The 20,083-nt window shown below is 41.0% G+C and overlaps 1 long non-coding RNA gene across 1 annotated transcript in view; it reads left to right on the forward strand.

Moving 5' to 3' along the window:
• The window catches only part of LOC130023315 (uncharacterized), a 168,616-nt gene extending 149,081 nt beyond the window's left edge, over positions 1-19,535 (forward strand). The window contains exon 4 of the long non-coding RNA XR_008792450.1: positions 19,448-19,535. This is a non-coding gene — a long non-coding RNA (uncharacterized LOC130023315). The remainder of the gene's footprint in view (positions 1-19,447) is intronic.
• Positions 19,536-20,083: the final 548 nt, after the last annotated feature.

The raw sequence follows: 20,083 nt of genomic DNA on the forward strand, positions 1-20,083 counted from the left end.
ACGCAGCCAACATGGCCGACCTGAGTTCGATTCCTCCGCCCCTCTTGGAGAGCCCGGCAAGCTACCGAGAGGATCTCGCCCGCACGGCAGAGCCTGGCAAGCTCCCCGTGGCGTATTCGATATGCCAGACACAGTAACAACAAAGTCTCCAATGGAGACGTTACTGGGCCCGCTCGAGCAAATCGATGAACAACGGGAGGGCCTTTACCTTTACTGTTACCTTATATTTAAGCAGACATGCCACAACATGTATACATGACTGACACACATATACACAGACACATGGGTATGTACATAGACACACACAGTCACAAGCATGCAGACATACAAACACATATGCACACACAGAGATACGGATTCACACAACACAGAGACATCTTAAGAGACACACAGATTCACAGACATACATAAACACAACATATGCTCACAAATTGCCAAAAACAGACAAATTACAGAAACACAATGAACACACATGCACATGGATGCACATAAACACAGACACACAAACCTATAAACAGACATAAACACACAAGCCACACAGACTTATATACACAGAAAAACATGCACACAGAGGTACACACAGACATTCACAGACACAAATATATGCATACACAGACACACAGAGATTCACTCAGACATATATACAGATATATACTCACATACACAGACGACACATATACACAGACTTACACAAATAGGCACACAGTCACAGAGAAACATAAAGATATATACATAGACACAGAGATACACACATGCACACACACACAAACAACAGATATATACACAGACACACAGACATATAGCAACAGAAATATAAACACAGACACACAAAAGCATCCACAAAGACTCACACATGCAGACACGCAGACATATACACAGATACACATACATGAACGCGCACACATATGCATAAACACACATCTGCACACATGGACACAGACATAACACACATATAGACACAGAAACATATACAAAGCTACTTTCACACACAGAGCCACACACACATAGAAACACAGACACAAACACACGTACATATACACAGACACGCATTCATTGACATTAACACACAGAGCCACACAGACAAAGACAGACACAGACATATTCACAGATACACAGCGCTATATATACCCATAGACACGTGCACAGACACTGGGACACAGATATATACAACGCCATACACAGCCACCAAAATTCATGTAAAGACATACACATATACACATGTATACACACAGCCATATAGACACATACCCACACATGTATATACACAGATATGCAGGCACCTACATGCTGACACAGAGACATTTTAGACACACATATGGACAGACACAGACACACGGCACACAAAAATACATATATATAGACATACCCAGTGCACATGCAGATACACACACATATACAAACACACACATATCCACACACAGATAAAGACACAGACTCAAAAACATATACACAGACTCAGAGAAAAATTCAAACATGTGTGCACAGAAACATGAACACATAGACATACAATCTCACACATATGCACATATAGACATACAGAGACACACATGCACGCACATGCACACACAGATATCTGCAGACATATACACACAGACACCCACATGCATACACACAGACACAACAGACTTACAGCTGCTGACCAGAGACAACAGACATGTACACAGACATACAGAGAAACAAAGATATATACAGAGACACATGGACACATCATACAGAAACACATAGATGTATACCCAGACACAAACATACACACACAGGTACACACAAACTTCACATACACGTAGACTCAGAGACCCATAGACATATACATAGTGAGGACACTAGTATACACAGAAACACAAAGTCAGAAATGCAATATACATACACAGATATAGACTATAACCAACATATACACACCAACAAGCACACACAGATTTGCATACACACATGAAGAGACACATGTACATAGAAATGCACATGTATACACAGACACATGCAGACATATACAGAGACACACATGGTAACAGAGACACAGACACAACTGATCAATACACAGACATCAGAGACACACATGTACACAAAAATGCATGTACACACATACACAAACGTACTTATGCATGCACACAGACAGATATGTAGACATACACAACAGACATATACTTACACAACTGTGTACAGAGACACATGCACACAACACCTATATACACACAGAAACAACAGATATACACAGATGTGCACACACTGACACAGACACACAGACATACACATAGATACACGGATATATCTGTATGCACCTACACATGCGCACCCACACACATGTACACACACATAGACAGATACACATAGACACAGACATACCCATGCACAAACACTGTCACACACAGACATCTACACAGAAATACACAGATCCACACAGGCATAGAGACACAACATGTACACATACAAAGACATATCTACACCGAGAATGAGACATAGACATATACAGATACACAGACTACAAAGATATTCACACAGACATGCATGCTCACACAGGCACTTGCGACCATACATATACACACATATACAGACATAAACTATAGACATGTACACAAACACATGCACACAAAGATACAGACATACATATATACACATACCTACATGCATACACACAAATACAAAGATGTCTAGAGACATGCCCACACAGACACATGTAGAAACACAGACATGTACACAGACTAACACATGTACCCACAGAGATAGGAATACACAAAGATACAGAGACATATACAGAGAGAAATGCACAGAAACAAATGCACACACAGAGACATATACAGACACAGATATGCACACAGACTTATACACGGACACACAAATGCACACACAGACATACACGGATGCACACAGACACAAAACAAATGCACGCAAACACCCACATGCATAGACACACAAATGTAAACACAGAAACACATTTACAAATATAGACACACAAATACAACAAATACATAGACTCAGACACATATGCCCACATACAGAGGCACACAGACATATTCATGGACACACATAGTGTAAGCACAAGACAAGTAGATGTAGACACAGGCACAGACAGATACACAGACACACACTTACACACAGAAACAGACATACACAGCACACCTACATGCGCACACAGATACATGTGCACAGACATCAGACATATATACATACACAAACTCTGACACACAAATATACACAGACACACGGACATATACACAGGCACACAGCTAAACATAGAAACACAGATACACACACACCGACATTTACACAGAAACACACATGAAGACCTACAGACATACACAAATGACCACAGAGACACAGATATTTACCTGGACACACAGACACATGCACATACACACAGACAGACGCACAGACATTTATACACAGATATACGTTCATACAGAGACACGAACTGCTCACATAGACAACACACACATATCCACAGACATAGAGATGAAACACACAAAATAACAGACATATTCAGACATCACATGTACTGACACACACACATACATATACAGAGACACCCAGGCACATAGATACATACATAAGCACATAGACATGATCACACAGACACAGAGATATACAGAAATGCATACACGTGTGCACACAGAGAGGCACACAGATGTATTCAAAGATAAGGAAACAAGACACAGACAAACATATAGAGACATGCACATATACCCATCTATACACAGACACACACATACAAAGACACAACCTATGAGCACACACAAACATACGCGGACGCACGTGTACACACAGAGACACATAGCACTCACTCATAGACACAAACATACACTCAGATGTGTACACAGAGACATACACAAATGCATACCCACATGCACACTCAAAGATAAGCTACACCATACACACAGACTCAATGTGGCCCATACAGAGTGGAAAGGGTGCAACCCTTTGGGCCTTGACCTCTGTATGCAGGCACCGGCGTTTCCTAAGCAGCAGTGAGGAAGGCCGTGCCGTCATCGTCTAGAGGAGCACCACAGCGGCCCTGGAACACACGTGTGTGTGTGTGTGTCTGCTGCTGGTAAGCTGATGGACGGTGTCCGCGCCCTCCATCCATTTGCAGCTCTGACTGGAGCACACTGACCACACCCACCTCTCTGCCCCTCTCTCGGGACTCGTCTGCAGAGATTCTACAGACTTGCTCACCCTCTTCCCACACATGCGATACATACACAGACACTGACACACACACATACACATGGGTAAACACATACACATACATTCACAGACAAGACATACACACAGACATACAAAATCACAGACACACACAGACATATACAGAGAGAAACATAACACATGCACACACAGTCACAGATACACACAGATATATACACAGACACAGCAACACACACAGACATGCACGCACATAGACATGCATACACACAGAGAGACAGTCATATACAGAAACACACATATACATACAGACACACAGACGCACACACCCACAGAGACAGACATACCAACCTACAGACACACAGACATGCACAACAGAGACACATAGACATACGGAGACATGCACATACACACTATGCATACACACAGACCCATATATGCACACACATAGACACACATGCACACATAGAGATGTACACACGGACACACAAACACAGATATATGCCTATGCTCACACAAAGGCATAGTCATATACACACAAAGAGACAGATACATACACAGGCACACACCCAATGCACACACATAGACACACCCACATGCATATGCACAGACACATATATAGACATGCAGACATGAAATAGACTCATACAGACACACAAGCATGTGCGCACACAGAGATAAACCCACATACATATGCACAGACATACAAATATGGACACAGCACATATCTGCATGTACGCACAGAACCCAGAAGCATATACAGACTGACACACATGCACACAATAGACATATACCCAGACAGAAGCACACCACATACAGAGACACACAGATATATATGTACGCAGAGAGATACACAAGCATATACACTAACGCACACCAACATGCACTCACAGAAATAAACACAGACACATACAGATACCCCTATACACAGACATAGACAAAGACACACACAGATATACACGTACACATAGACATATACCAACACACCATGAACACATAGAGACGCACAAACATATACACGGTCGCACACAGATAAACACATGCACACATCAAGACACAGACATATACAGATATTCATGCGCACACACAGACATACTACACACAAAGACATATACACAGATACACATGTACATTTAGAGATACACAGACATATAGACACACAGAAACACATGCACACAACACGGACAAATACACAAGACATACTTATATACACAGAAACACATGCTCAGTCACACACAGACACAGATATATACAAACAGACACACACACGGGCACACAGATGTCATACACAGATGCATAGTGATGCACACATATATGCACATAGACACACAAAGACATGCACACATAGACATAAGCAGACTTGTATTGATACACATGCACACAAAGACAACAGACATACATAAGCACACGAATAGATATACACACATAGGATCACACGTATGCACACACAGAGACACACAGAAATACAGACACATACACAAACTCACCCATAGACACACACATATTTATACATAGACTCAAAGACATACAGAGACATACTCTGCACACACACACAGACACAAAAGACATAACCACACACAGAAATCTACAGAGATATACAGACATGTAGGCAGACACACACAGACACATGAATAGGTATACACAGGCAACCCACTTCACATGCAGATACACACAGTCATATACCAAAACACACACATAATCGCAGAGAGATACAGACACATAGTCTCACACAGATATATACGTAGCTACAGACACAGTCACACAGACACTGACATATACACGACACAGGTATATACACAGACACAGCACACACATGAGCACACATAGACATATACATAAACACAGATATGTACAAACAGGCACACAGAGGCACGCACACACAAACACACAGAGAGAGACAAAGATGTATGCATAGAACACAGGGACACAAACACAGAGACACACAGATGCAGATAGATTTACACAGACATACACTCAGACACAGAGATACACACACCTGTACACATATTCATACAGATATCCACAGACATATACAGACACACACAGAAACAATCACAGACACAGAGACACACAGACACTGAAAACACACATGTGCAACTCGGGCACAGACTTATATTCAGAAACAGAGACACAGATAGATACATAGACATACACACGCATATGCATTCATTTACACAGACTCACTTATGCAGACCTAAACATATAGATAAACACGGGAAGACATCATTTGATCACTTGATACCCCGTTACTCATCGATTTACTCGAGCGGGTGCCAGTAACGTCTCTATTCACACACATGGAAGCACACACGCACACACATAGACATACATAGTGCGAGACACACATACACAAAAACACACAGACAAGTGCACAGACACTGAGACATGTTCAGAGATACAGACATATACCATGACATACTCATGCACACACACCAACACACACCTTCACCCACACACACGCAGACATACGGACACACTGAGATGCACAGAAACATATACATACTGATATATACACAACAGAGACATGCACACATGCATAGAAAAGACACACATATTCACACAGAAACAAACATATACTCACTGAAGTATGTGCACACGGACATGCACAGACACACATAGGCATATATACAAGGAAATGCACAAAGACATATATTCAGACACACAGATACACATGCACACACAGATGCAGTGACACATAGATATTTACATAGAAAAGCACACATGCACATACAGACATGCACACACAAAGATATACACAATGACATAGACACACTCAGAGACACATAGACACAGCACAGAGACACAGACGTACACTAAGACACACAGAGATACAGACATATAAACAGACTCACACCCAATGCAAACACAACACACTAACACAAACATATACACACATGTACACATAGTCACAGCACAGAGAAAGACATATATACATAGACACGGAAGAAACATGCACACAGACATATACATAGGCACTCACACATATATACAAAGACACACAAACACATGCATACACAGACAAAAATACACATGCACCAACAACAGACATATACAAACACAAATGCACGCACAGAGATATATACACACATGTATACACAGACGCAGTACAGTGCACACACAAATACAGACATAGACACAGACATTCACATCTAAACACAAAGACACACATATAGACATATACAAAGACACATTCCTGATCACAGACAGACACAATGACACCACCTCAACACCCAGACAAACATAGACATATGCACAAACACACAACCAATTCCACACATTCAGACATAGACACACATCCACATGCACAGACACACACACATGGACACACATACCCACACATATGCACAGACACACAAATGTAGACACAAAATACACAATGTACACACAAACATTCAAAGAAACAGACACACATGGATAGACACAGACAACAACACACAGAATCACGTGCTTATGCACAGACATATACACAGATATTAAGACAAACATAGCATAAAGACTGACGCACAGCCACATACAGACCTATATCCCAACACACAATCACATGCACACACAGAGACACACACATCCACATGCACACACAGATACACTCTGGCATAGTCACAGACACACATTGATACACACAGAAGCATATATACACAGACATATACATATGCTGTATACACACAGACATAGACAGAGACATAAACACATGCACACCAACACAGAAAAAATATATACAAGTGCACATACAGGTACATCAACACACACAGATATATGCACAAAGACACACACATGCAGAAACATGCAAACATGTTCCCACAAAGACATAGAGACACATACCGAGATATACACACTTATGCACAGGCAGACACACATCGAAATATACATAAACACAGACATACACACAAACATGCACACACACAAACAGACACACAGCAACACTCATGCGCACAGAGAGACATGTGCTACAAAACATATGCATACCACACAGAGATATAGATTCATGAACACACAACAAACATATGCACAGAAAATATGCATATACACGAAGACATGCACACACGAAGACACACAAACATACAGAAACCACACTTGCACACACAGACATACACACACAAATAGACACACACATAAACAGAGACACAAATATACCGAGACACAAACACACATGCAGACACAGACACAGTGATACACATACAGACATACATAGGCACACATCCATATGTGTGTGCATATACCATACCGACAGACATATTCATAGGTAAAACATGCACACACATCCATACACACAGAGACACAAATACAAACATGAACATACACCAAAACACAGAGATACAGATATATGCATAGACAACATAGAAATGCACAGACATATACATAGGCGGTACTCACAGATAAATACACATGTACACACACTGATATAGTCATAGAAACAGACACAAATGTATACATAGGCAAACATACATGCACACACAGATACACAGACACATACACCCACAGAGATAAATGCAGAGAAAGACACACATATACACAGACACATACACATTAACACACATGCAACACACATACATGTACAGACACGTATGCACAGATAAATGCGCACACCAACACAACTAGACATACACAGACACATGTGCATACAGACAGGTGCATACATAGAAGTACATATGCACACACAGTGACACAAAGGCATACAGAGACATACATGCACACACACTGACACAAGAGACACATACACAAAGACAGACACATTTTCTTAGAAAAATACAGACACATGCGCATATACACAAGCACAGATATATACACAGACACATAGAAATATAGACACACAGATCCATACACAGACACATACCACATATACATAATCACAAACAGACATACATACAGAGACACTCACATTCCCAACACACACAATATGGACTTGCACAGATTCACAACATGCGCACAGAACAGACATACATAGACATACAGAAATACAGACAGCCACACAGACAGTGCATAGACACCTGTGCACACACACAGACTTACACACAGATACACACGTGTGCACACACTAAAGAGACACAAAGACACACATGCATACAATGACACAGATACACAGTCATATACACAAGACACATTCAGACACACAACATGCACACACACAAGTACACAGATACATAGACTCACAGTCACTCCCAGTACACACACAGATATACACGCAAGCATATAAACAGACACACACCCACATGCAACACAGTCACAATACAGTCTTATATATAGACTCATAACATGTGCACATACAGACACACAGACATATACACAGATACACACACATGCGCACAGACGCATGCACACACATATGCACAGACGTGTGCACACACAGACACAGATGTGCGCATACACCGGTACATAGACACATAAAGACACATATATACATAGTTACACAGAAGACACAGATCTATACAGACGTAAACACAGATCCATAGAGGCATATACACGGACACACTCAGGCATATATACAGACACACACAAACACACGTGCACACACAAAAGCGCCCACTGAAATGTACTTTGAAATACACACATGCGTACATATATAGAGACAGACATACACAGACACACAAATATATATATATACATATATATACACAGACATACCCAATACACATACACAGGCATATACCAAGACACACGTAATCACACACCGACACAAACAGACTCACAGAGACATAAACATAGACTCACATGCAACAAATCACAACACGGACTTATACACAGACTCTCAACATGCACACAGACACAAACAGACATAAACAGAGACCCACACACAAACACATGTGCACAGACACATGCACACACACAGTCACATACATAGACAAGCATGCACACATACAGACACAAACATGTACAGACACATGAGTACGAACTGATACACAGAGACACACAAAGACACACATGGACATATACATAGATACAAAGACATGCATATATACATTGACACCCAGACACAATACCATATACAAAACATACACACACAGAGACATATAGGCAGGCACATATAGACATACAATACATATTCACAGACACATGCAATGCACACAAAGAAAAACATACATATACCAAGAGACATATAATTACACACAGATACACAGACTGACACACACATGCCACACAGTCACAACACGGACATATGCAGAGACTCTCAACATGCGAACACACAGACACAAGTAGAAACATAGACAAATATACATATACTTAGAGACAGCCACATACACATGCACACCAGTACATATGCACACACAGACACACACATAGACACACATGCGCACATTAACATAGAAACACAAAGATAAAGACACATATACATAGACACAAAGGCTTACTTACATATTCAAAGACAGAATGACATGTAAACACAGACACATATATAGATAGACACACAACTATATATACACAGGCACACCCATTGCATACACAGATGCACAGATATATACCAAAACACACAAATATCATAAACTGTCAGAGATACACACACAGACTCAGACACATACACGGACACACACCCACATGCAACACAGCCACAACATGCTCTTATACACAGGTGCTCACACATGCACAGATATGCACACAGAGATACAGACATATACCAAGAAACACTCAGAATCACACACAGATACACAGACTCACACAGACACATGCCACACAGTAACAAAATGGATTTATGCATCACTTACAACATGCGCGCACACACAGAAAAAAATTGACATACACAGGCATAGACATCCACACACATGCACGCACAATGCCAGACAGACATAAAGGCACACAAAGACACACACATACACAGACAGAAAGATACAAATGTATATATATAAACAGACACAATGACACAGATATGCACATTCATATTCACAGACACACAAAGACAGACACATTCATACAAACCGGCACACACAGGAATAGACAGACACATATATACACAGATACCTAGTGCATACACAGATATACACATATACGTATGCAAAGAAGAACATGACACAGAGATACACACAGAGACTCAGAGACATAGAAAAAGATGCACACACATGCTCACAGACACATGCACACAGACATATGCATAGACACACACATATGCACACGCTGATATAAGACACATAGATACACAGACACACCAGATATGTACAAAGACACACAGGCATGCTTAAACATAGACACACATACACAAGACACAGAGATGACATACATGCACATATAAGCACACATGGACATTACACAGACATACAGACATAAACAGACACACAAATATATATACAAGGACACACCCAGTGCACACACAGATACACAGAGACATGTACCAAGACACATACATAATTTCACAGAGAGATACACACAGACTTACCTAGACATATTCAAACTCAGACCCATGTGCATAGACACATTTGCACACAGAGACATATACAGATATACACAGACATATATACAAAACACGTATGGTACATACACACAGAAACACACAAAGACTTACATTGGTATATATATACATAGAAACAAAGGCACACACATATGTACATAAACACACAGAGGCAATGACACAGACATATAGACAGACACACATATATGTATACAGACACACCCAGTGTACACACAGATACACAGGCATCTACCAAGCCATACACATGCACTAACAGAGACACAGACACATGCAGAGATACATACACACAGATATATACACAGGTGAACACATGCGCACAAACACAAAATACAGATGCACAGATACAGAGACACAGATACATAAGCACACAGACACAATCAGACTGACACGGACATATATACACAGATATATACACAGAGAGACACACGGATGCACATGCACACAGAGACCCATTTAGACATATACAGACACAGACACACAACAGATACACACAGACATATACATAGACACACACCCACATACAGAGATAGGCACATATGCTCACATATAAACAGAAACACAAACACATAGTGACACATATATACATAGACACAAGTTCACAATCACACAGACACACATGGGCATATGCTCAGACACACACATGCACATGGACACATGCACATAGACATATAAATATACAGATATATACACAAACACAGGCGATACACACGTGGGCACACAGAAGATAAAATACGTATACAGAAACACATTATGTACACAGAGACACAAAGATGTATACACACAAACACACTGACATAGACACACATATGCACAAAGACACACAGAGAAATATATAGAGACACAAACACATGCACACACAGACATATACAGAGGCACACACAAATACACCTGTACACGCAAAACACAGACAGATACACAGATACTCACATATGGTTAAACAGGCACACACATGCACACAGAGAATCACACATTCACGCACAGAGAGATATACAGATGGACACATACACACACATACAGACATGCACAGATATTCACAGATACAACATCACACACACATATATAGACATACAATGGTACAGATATATAGACACATAGGTATAAATTCAGACAGACCACACACAGACACATAAAAGCACAAACAGAAATGCACAGACACACAGAAATAGACACACAGACACACAGTTAATTTATACAGACACCCCAGTGCACGGACAGATACACAGACAGGCATATGGGAAAGCACTCACATAATCGCACACAGAATCACCCAGACATATACACAGACACACCCACATGCAACACACAACACGGTCTTATGCAGAGACAACATGTTTACACACGGGCACATAGACACAGACTGTCACATATATACATATGTCACACAGATGTGCATACACAAACATCCATAGACGTTTGCAGACACACAAATGTGCACATACCGACACAGGGACACATAGACACAAAAACACACACATATATACATAGTCACAGACACTAGACACAAACATTCACAGAATTACACTCAGACACACATATGTGCACACACAAGCCCACACAGACCTATAGATAGACACACAGACACTCAATAAATTTATACAGACACACCCAGTGCACACACAGATACACACGGGCATATGTGAAAATACATATGCACAGAGATACACACGCAAAGACTCAGACACACACACAGACCTATAGCCACATGCACCAACTCACAATAGGGATTTAAACAGACTCACAACGGTTGCACACACAGACAGAAACAGACATATACACAGACATAGAGACATAATCGTAGCCACACACACAGACACACAGGCATGTGCAGACACAGACATATACGTACAGACACATGTGTATACAAACACACAAACATATATACAGATACACACATATCCACACACTGACACAGACACAAAGACACACAAAGCTATGGATACAGACATATACACAGACACACATGCACACACAGACAACAGATCCGTACACTAACTCATATACACAGACATGATACATACACACAGATACAAACATGCACACACTCAGACAACACATATACACAGACATAAACACATGCACACACAGATACCATAACACATAGAGACATACACAGACACTGAGAAACACAGAAGCAAACAGATGTATACACAAACAGGTGTATTCAGACAGACATGCACACAGAGACACAGACATATACACAAACACAAAGACATGTACATAGACACATGTATACAGAGAGCAACACACATATACATAAACACCCAGCCACATGCACACACAGATATATACGTGGACACACAGACTCACAGACACAAAATCAAACGTATACATAGAAACACATGCACACATACAAGTGACACATATGTATATATGTATACATACACACATATATGAAGATACACAATTGCATGACACATGTGTACAGAAACATACAGACCCATGCACAAAGAGACACATACAGACATATATAGAGACACACATGTGCACACACAGAATGACACAGACATACACACAGACACCAGGCATACACACACTCAAAAGACATCTGCAAGCCCACACAGTCATATCAGACACACAGACTTATAGCAGACACACAGACACACATTAAATTAATACTGACACACCCAATCTGCATGCACACACATATGCATAGACACATATATGCACAGAGATACACACAGACTCAGACATATACCCAGAATCATACCCATATGCAACATGTCACAACAGGGTCTTATACACAGACTCACAACATGTACACATTCAGACAGAAACATATCTACACAGGCACACAGAAATATACATAGCCACACACACATGTGCAAACACACAGAAACATATATAGACACATGCTTTCACAGACACACATACATATACAGAGACACACACATGTTCACACATTGACAGACACAGACTCAAAGACACAAAGCCATGTACAAAGACAGAAGCGTGTATACAGACAAACATATACACAGAAATATAGCTAGACACACAGAGACATAGATATATACACTCTGAAACACCCAATGCACACACAGATACACAGGCATATACACAGACAACACCCACAAGCAACACAGTCATAACACGAACTTATACACAGACTCACAATTCATGTACCCTCAGACACAGACATATATACAGACACACAGACATGTGCACACATACAAGCATACACAGACGTAGATGTATACACAGACACACCCAGTGCTTGCAAAGATACAACACTGAGACATATAAAAAGACACACACATATGTAGACATAGGTACAGATTCACAGGCGCCATCATGTAGCACTGTCACAACTTGTACTTATACACACAACATTCACACACATAAAAATTGACATATTCAGAGATACACATAGACATAGAGACAGCGATGCACACGTGTGTGTGGACACATATACATAGACATATACAGATGCACACTTATACACAGACACAGATGCACACACAGACACACACAACATATACAGAAACACATACGCACAGAATTATGCACAAATGCCTACACGTACACAGAAAAAGACAGACATACAGATATATAAACAGACATACACAAACATGCACACAAACACCACAGACATACACAAAAACACGTATGCAGGCACACAACAGACATACACACAGAATCAGACACACACAGACATATCTAGACACTCATGCATGCGCACACACTGACACACAGACAGACACAGACACACAGACGCATACTACACTGGTGTGTGTGTCTGTGTGTCTGTATATGTACATACAGAAACACATGAGTACATGCACAGACAATAAATATATGTACACAGGCAAACAGGCACTGATAGACATACAGACACACACCCAGAGACACAGGAACATATACACAGACACACATGTATACACAGACACAGAAATAAACATGCATATATACAACAGACATATATACAGAATTAGACATACACAAACATATACACAACACATAACATATGTACACCCACTGACACAGTGAGGCACACACAGACACAAAAGCACACAGACACAAAAGCACATAGACATATACACAGACACACAAGATATATACATAGACACACAACACACATGAGCAGTACACAAAACACTCACATGCATATATATACACAAATACACAAACACTACACAGATTTAGAGACATACAGCCAGAGTCACATATATAAAGACATGCCCTTGCGTACACACAGACATATACACAGACACATACATGCTCACAGACACATGCAGATAGAGGCACACGGATATATACACACAAGACATACACAAGCATATACACACAGAGAGACATATACACAGACACACAGAAACACACATGCGCATGCAAACACACAGAGAAGATGGATAGATTTACATACAGACACACAAATGCTCACACAGACACAAGCAGACATATTTATAGACAATGTACTACAAGAGCAAACACAGACATACACTGATACTGATGCATACATGACATAGATGTGCACAGACATATAAAGACATACGCACACAAGAGACACACAAGACATATACACAGATATACACATAGACATCTACACAGACACACATGCATGCACACACGGACATATACACAGATACAGAGACACAAACATATATATAGACTCAGAGACAGATGGACTCACATAGAGACAGACATGTACATGCCTCACACAGACCTTCACACATGCACACACAAACATACTGATACATACAGACATTTACACAAAAGCACACATACACAGACATACAAACACAGGTACATAAACAGATGAAAACATGCATGCACACACAGATACACAAGACACACACCCACATGCATATAGAGAGACATACAAAGGCATATACACACAGAGCACAAAGTCATATACAGACAGAGACACACAGATATTTGCACAAACATACAGATGCATGAACAGACACACAGATATATTCACAGACATGCAGACATAGACAGACACAAACAGACATATACAAAAGGAGACAGACACACAGACATATCCAAAGGCACACAAACCGACGTATATGCACAGAGACCCACACAGACATACAGAGACACAGTTCACATACAAAGACAATCAGAGACACACAGATCTATGCATAGACACAGAGACACGCACACATAAGCAAACACCTAGACAGACATAGACAGACACACAGACATATACACAGACACACCCAATGCATGCACAGATACACACACAGAGACTTATATAAAGACATACACATGCACACATAGACCTAGATACAGACAGGCTCCCACAGACAGACACAGACATACTCCCACATGCAGCACAGTCACAGCATGAAATTATGTGCAGGCTCAAAACATGCACACACAGATACAAAATTGATATACATAGGGACATATGGGCATCCACACACAGATGTGCAAGACACATACAGACATATATGCAGACACACTTCTACACAGACACAAATACACATATAGACATATACACAGACACATAGATACACAGAATTATACACAGATGCATACACTTGTGCACAAAAAGACACACAGACACAACAGACATATACAGAGACACACATAACCACACACAGATATATATATATATGCTCAGACAGATACAGAGACACATGCAGATACACAGAGCAGACATGAACGTACAGACACACACATATATACACAGATATACAAACACATACAAATTTAAATTACACAGACACAAGATACACACAAACACACTTGTATGTGCACAGAGACATACACAGACACACACAAATATGTACACTGACATACCCATGCGCCAACACACATGCTCACACAAACATACACAGATATATAGACACACAGGCATACACAAATGCACACAGAGACACAGTTTTATATATACAAAGACGCTCATGTCTATATAGACACATGAACACAGACACACACAGACATATAGACATACACAGAAACATGCACACACATACACATTAGACATAGACACAGAAACACAGACATATACACAAGCATACATAGATGAACATACATAGACATACACAGACACAGTGCCCACACAAGAACACAGAGACACATACAAACATACAGAAACAGTCACACATAGAGATGTGCATAGACACACAAACACATGCACTCACAGACAAGCAAAGACATATGCACAAACTTATACAGACAGATACACACACATGCACATATACAGATACTCAGAGACATGTACGCGGACACACAGAGACACACATAGAGATGTATATAGACATAATCCATCCACACACTCACATACAAACACAAATACAAAGATGTACACACAGGCACATGCACATACACGCAGACATATACACAAACACACACATGTACACACGGAGACAGGCATATACACAGAGACATACAGACATTACACTGACAGTCAGATACACACAGACATATACACAGACACACATGCACGCAAAACAGAGATATACACAAAACCTCTGCACAGAGACACCCAGAAACATATACACACTTGCACACAGCGACACATGCACAAGCACCCACATGCAGACACACAGACATATACACAGACACACATGGACACATACATAGACACAGTCACACACAAACATACATAGACATATGCACATACACACAGACATATACATGGACACACTGCAAACAGACACAAATAGATGTGTATACAGACATACAGATATAAACACAGACAGATAGGGTCATATACATAGACACAGTCACACACACATGCAACATAACAGTCACAAACATATACACAGACAGACACAGATATACACATGTACATGCAGACATATTCACAGAAAAATACTGTAAACACACAGACCCAAATATATCCACAGACACACATGCACACACAGAGAAACACAGACATAGAAACACACATGTACACATATACGTACAGACACACACAAATATACACAAGCAACAGATATATACACATGGACTCTTGACACACAGACATATTCACAGACATATACCGACATGCGCACAGACAAAACATGAACATAGGGCTGGAGAGATAGCACAGCGGGGAGGGCGTTTGCCTTGCATGCGGCCGACCCGGGTTCGAGTCCCAGCATTCCATATGGTTCCCTGAGGACCTCCAGGAGTAACTCCTGAGTGCAGAGCCAGGAGTAACCCCTGTGCATCGCCAGGTGTGACCCAAAAAGGAAAAAAACCACGAACATATACACAGACACATACAGAGGTACAAACACATGCACTTACACAGATATATACACAGTCACATATGTGCACATGCAATGAGACTCACACAGGCACACATGTACACACAGACATACAAACAGACATACACAAACACATACCAAGGTGTATACACACTCACACCCAGACATATAAACAAGAGAGACTAGTCTGAATTTAGGCTCCATTTTACAATCTTACACATTGATGTTAAAGAGTAATTTGCGCATTTTAATATTTAAAATTTGCACTGTCACACTGTTGTCCCATTGTTCATCGACTTGTTCGAATGGGCACCAGTAACATCTCCATTTTGAGATTTGTTGTTACTGTTTTTGGCATATCGAATGCGCCACAGGGAGCTTGCCAGGCTCTGGCATGCGGTTGAGATACTCTTGGTAGCTTGCCGGGCTCTCCAAGAGGGAAGGAGGAATCAAGCCTGGGTCGACCGCATGCAAGGCAAACGCCCTACCCACTGTGCCTTCGCTCCAGTCCTACATTTTAATATTATTATTAATATTTCAGTTTTTTGGCTCATACATGGTGGTGGTCAGGGCTTACTGCTGGCTCTCCTCAGGAGTCACTCTTGGTGAGGAGGGGGTCCTGGGGGTTGTCGGGGATTGAACCTGGGTCTGTTGCATGTAGGACAGACAGACGCCTTCCCCACTCTCCTGCGGCTCCGGCCCTAGTCCCGATCTGTATACTCGACTGCGTCTTCTAAGCTGCTCTATAAGCTGTGTGCTGAGTGTCCCTTCCTTGCAGTGAGGTCTGTGTGCCAGAGTCTCCCTGCTTTCTCCCCCAACTGCAGACTCACCTCATGCCGGAGTGTTTAGAAAAGAGGCAGCTGTTTCCTTGTCACAGGAGGCCCAGTCCTTTGGGTCCCCCTGAACGAATCTTTCTTCTCCTAACTTGATTCAGAAGATAGGTAGAAACGTCTCTTTTCCCTCAAGAGGTGGTTGTGTTTTCTTTTAGTGGGGGATACGGGAGTAATTCTGGGCTACACATATATACAGAAAAACACAGACACACAGACATGCACACACAGAGACACACAGAGAGACTCACAGATATATAAATAGACATGCACAGACAGGCATAATCAAATAGACACAGACATACGTGCAAACATTAACACAAAACACACACAAACATGCACATACACAACACAGACATATACAAAAGAGAGAGACAGATATATAGATACACACATATGCACATAAATATACTCCCATTCGCACAAACACTTGAAGACACAGATACACACAGGCATACACAGACACCCATATGCACACGCACCCTTTTGCATATAGACATATATACAGACATACAAAGAGACAGAACAGATCCATAGGCAGACAGATGTGGACATGTACACAAATACATATACAGAGACACAAA

This window comes from Sorex fumeus, unplaced genomic scaffold, assembly GCF_029834395.1.
Source record: "Sorex fumeus unplaced genomic scaffold, SorFum_2.1 ptg000023l, whole genome shotgun sequence".
Lineage (NCBI taxonomy): Eukaryota > Metazoa > Chordata > Mammalia > Eulipotyphla > Soricidae > Sorex > Sorex fumeus.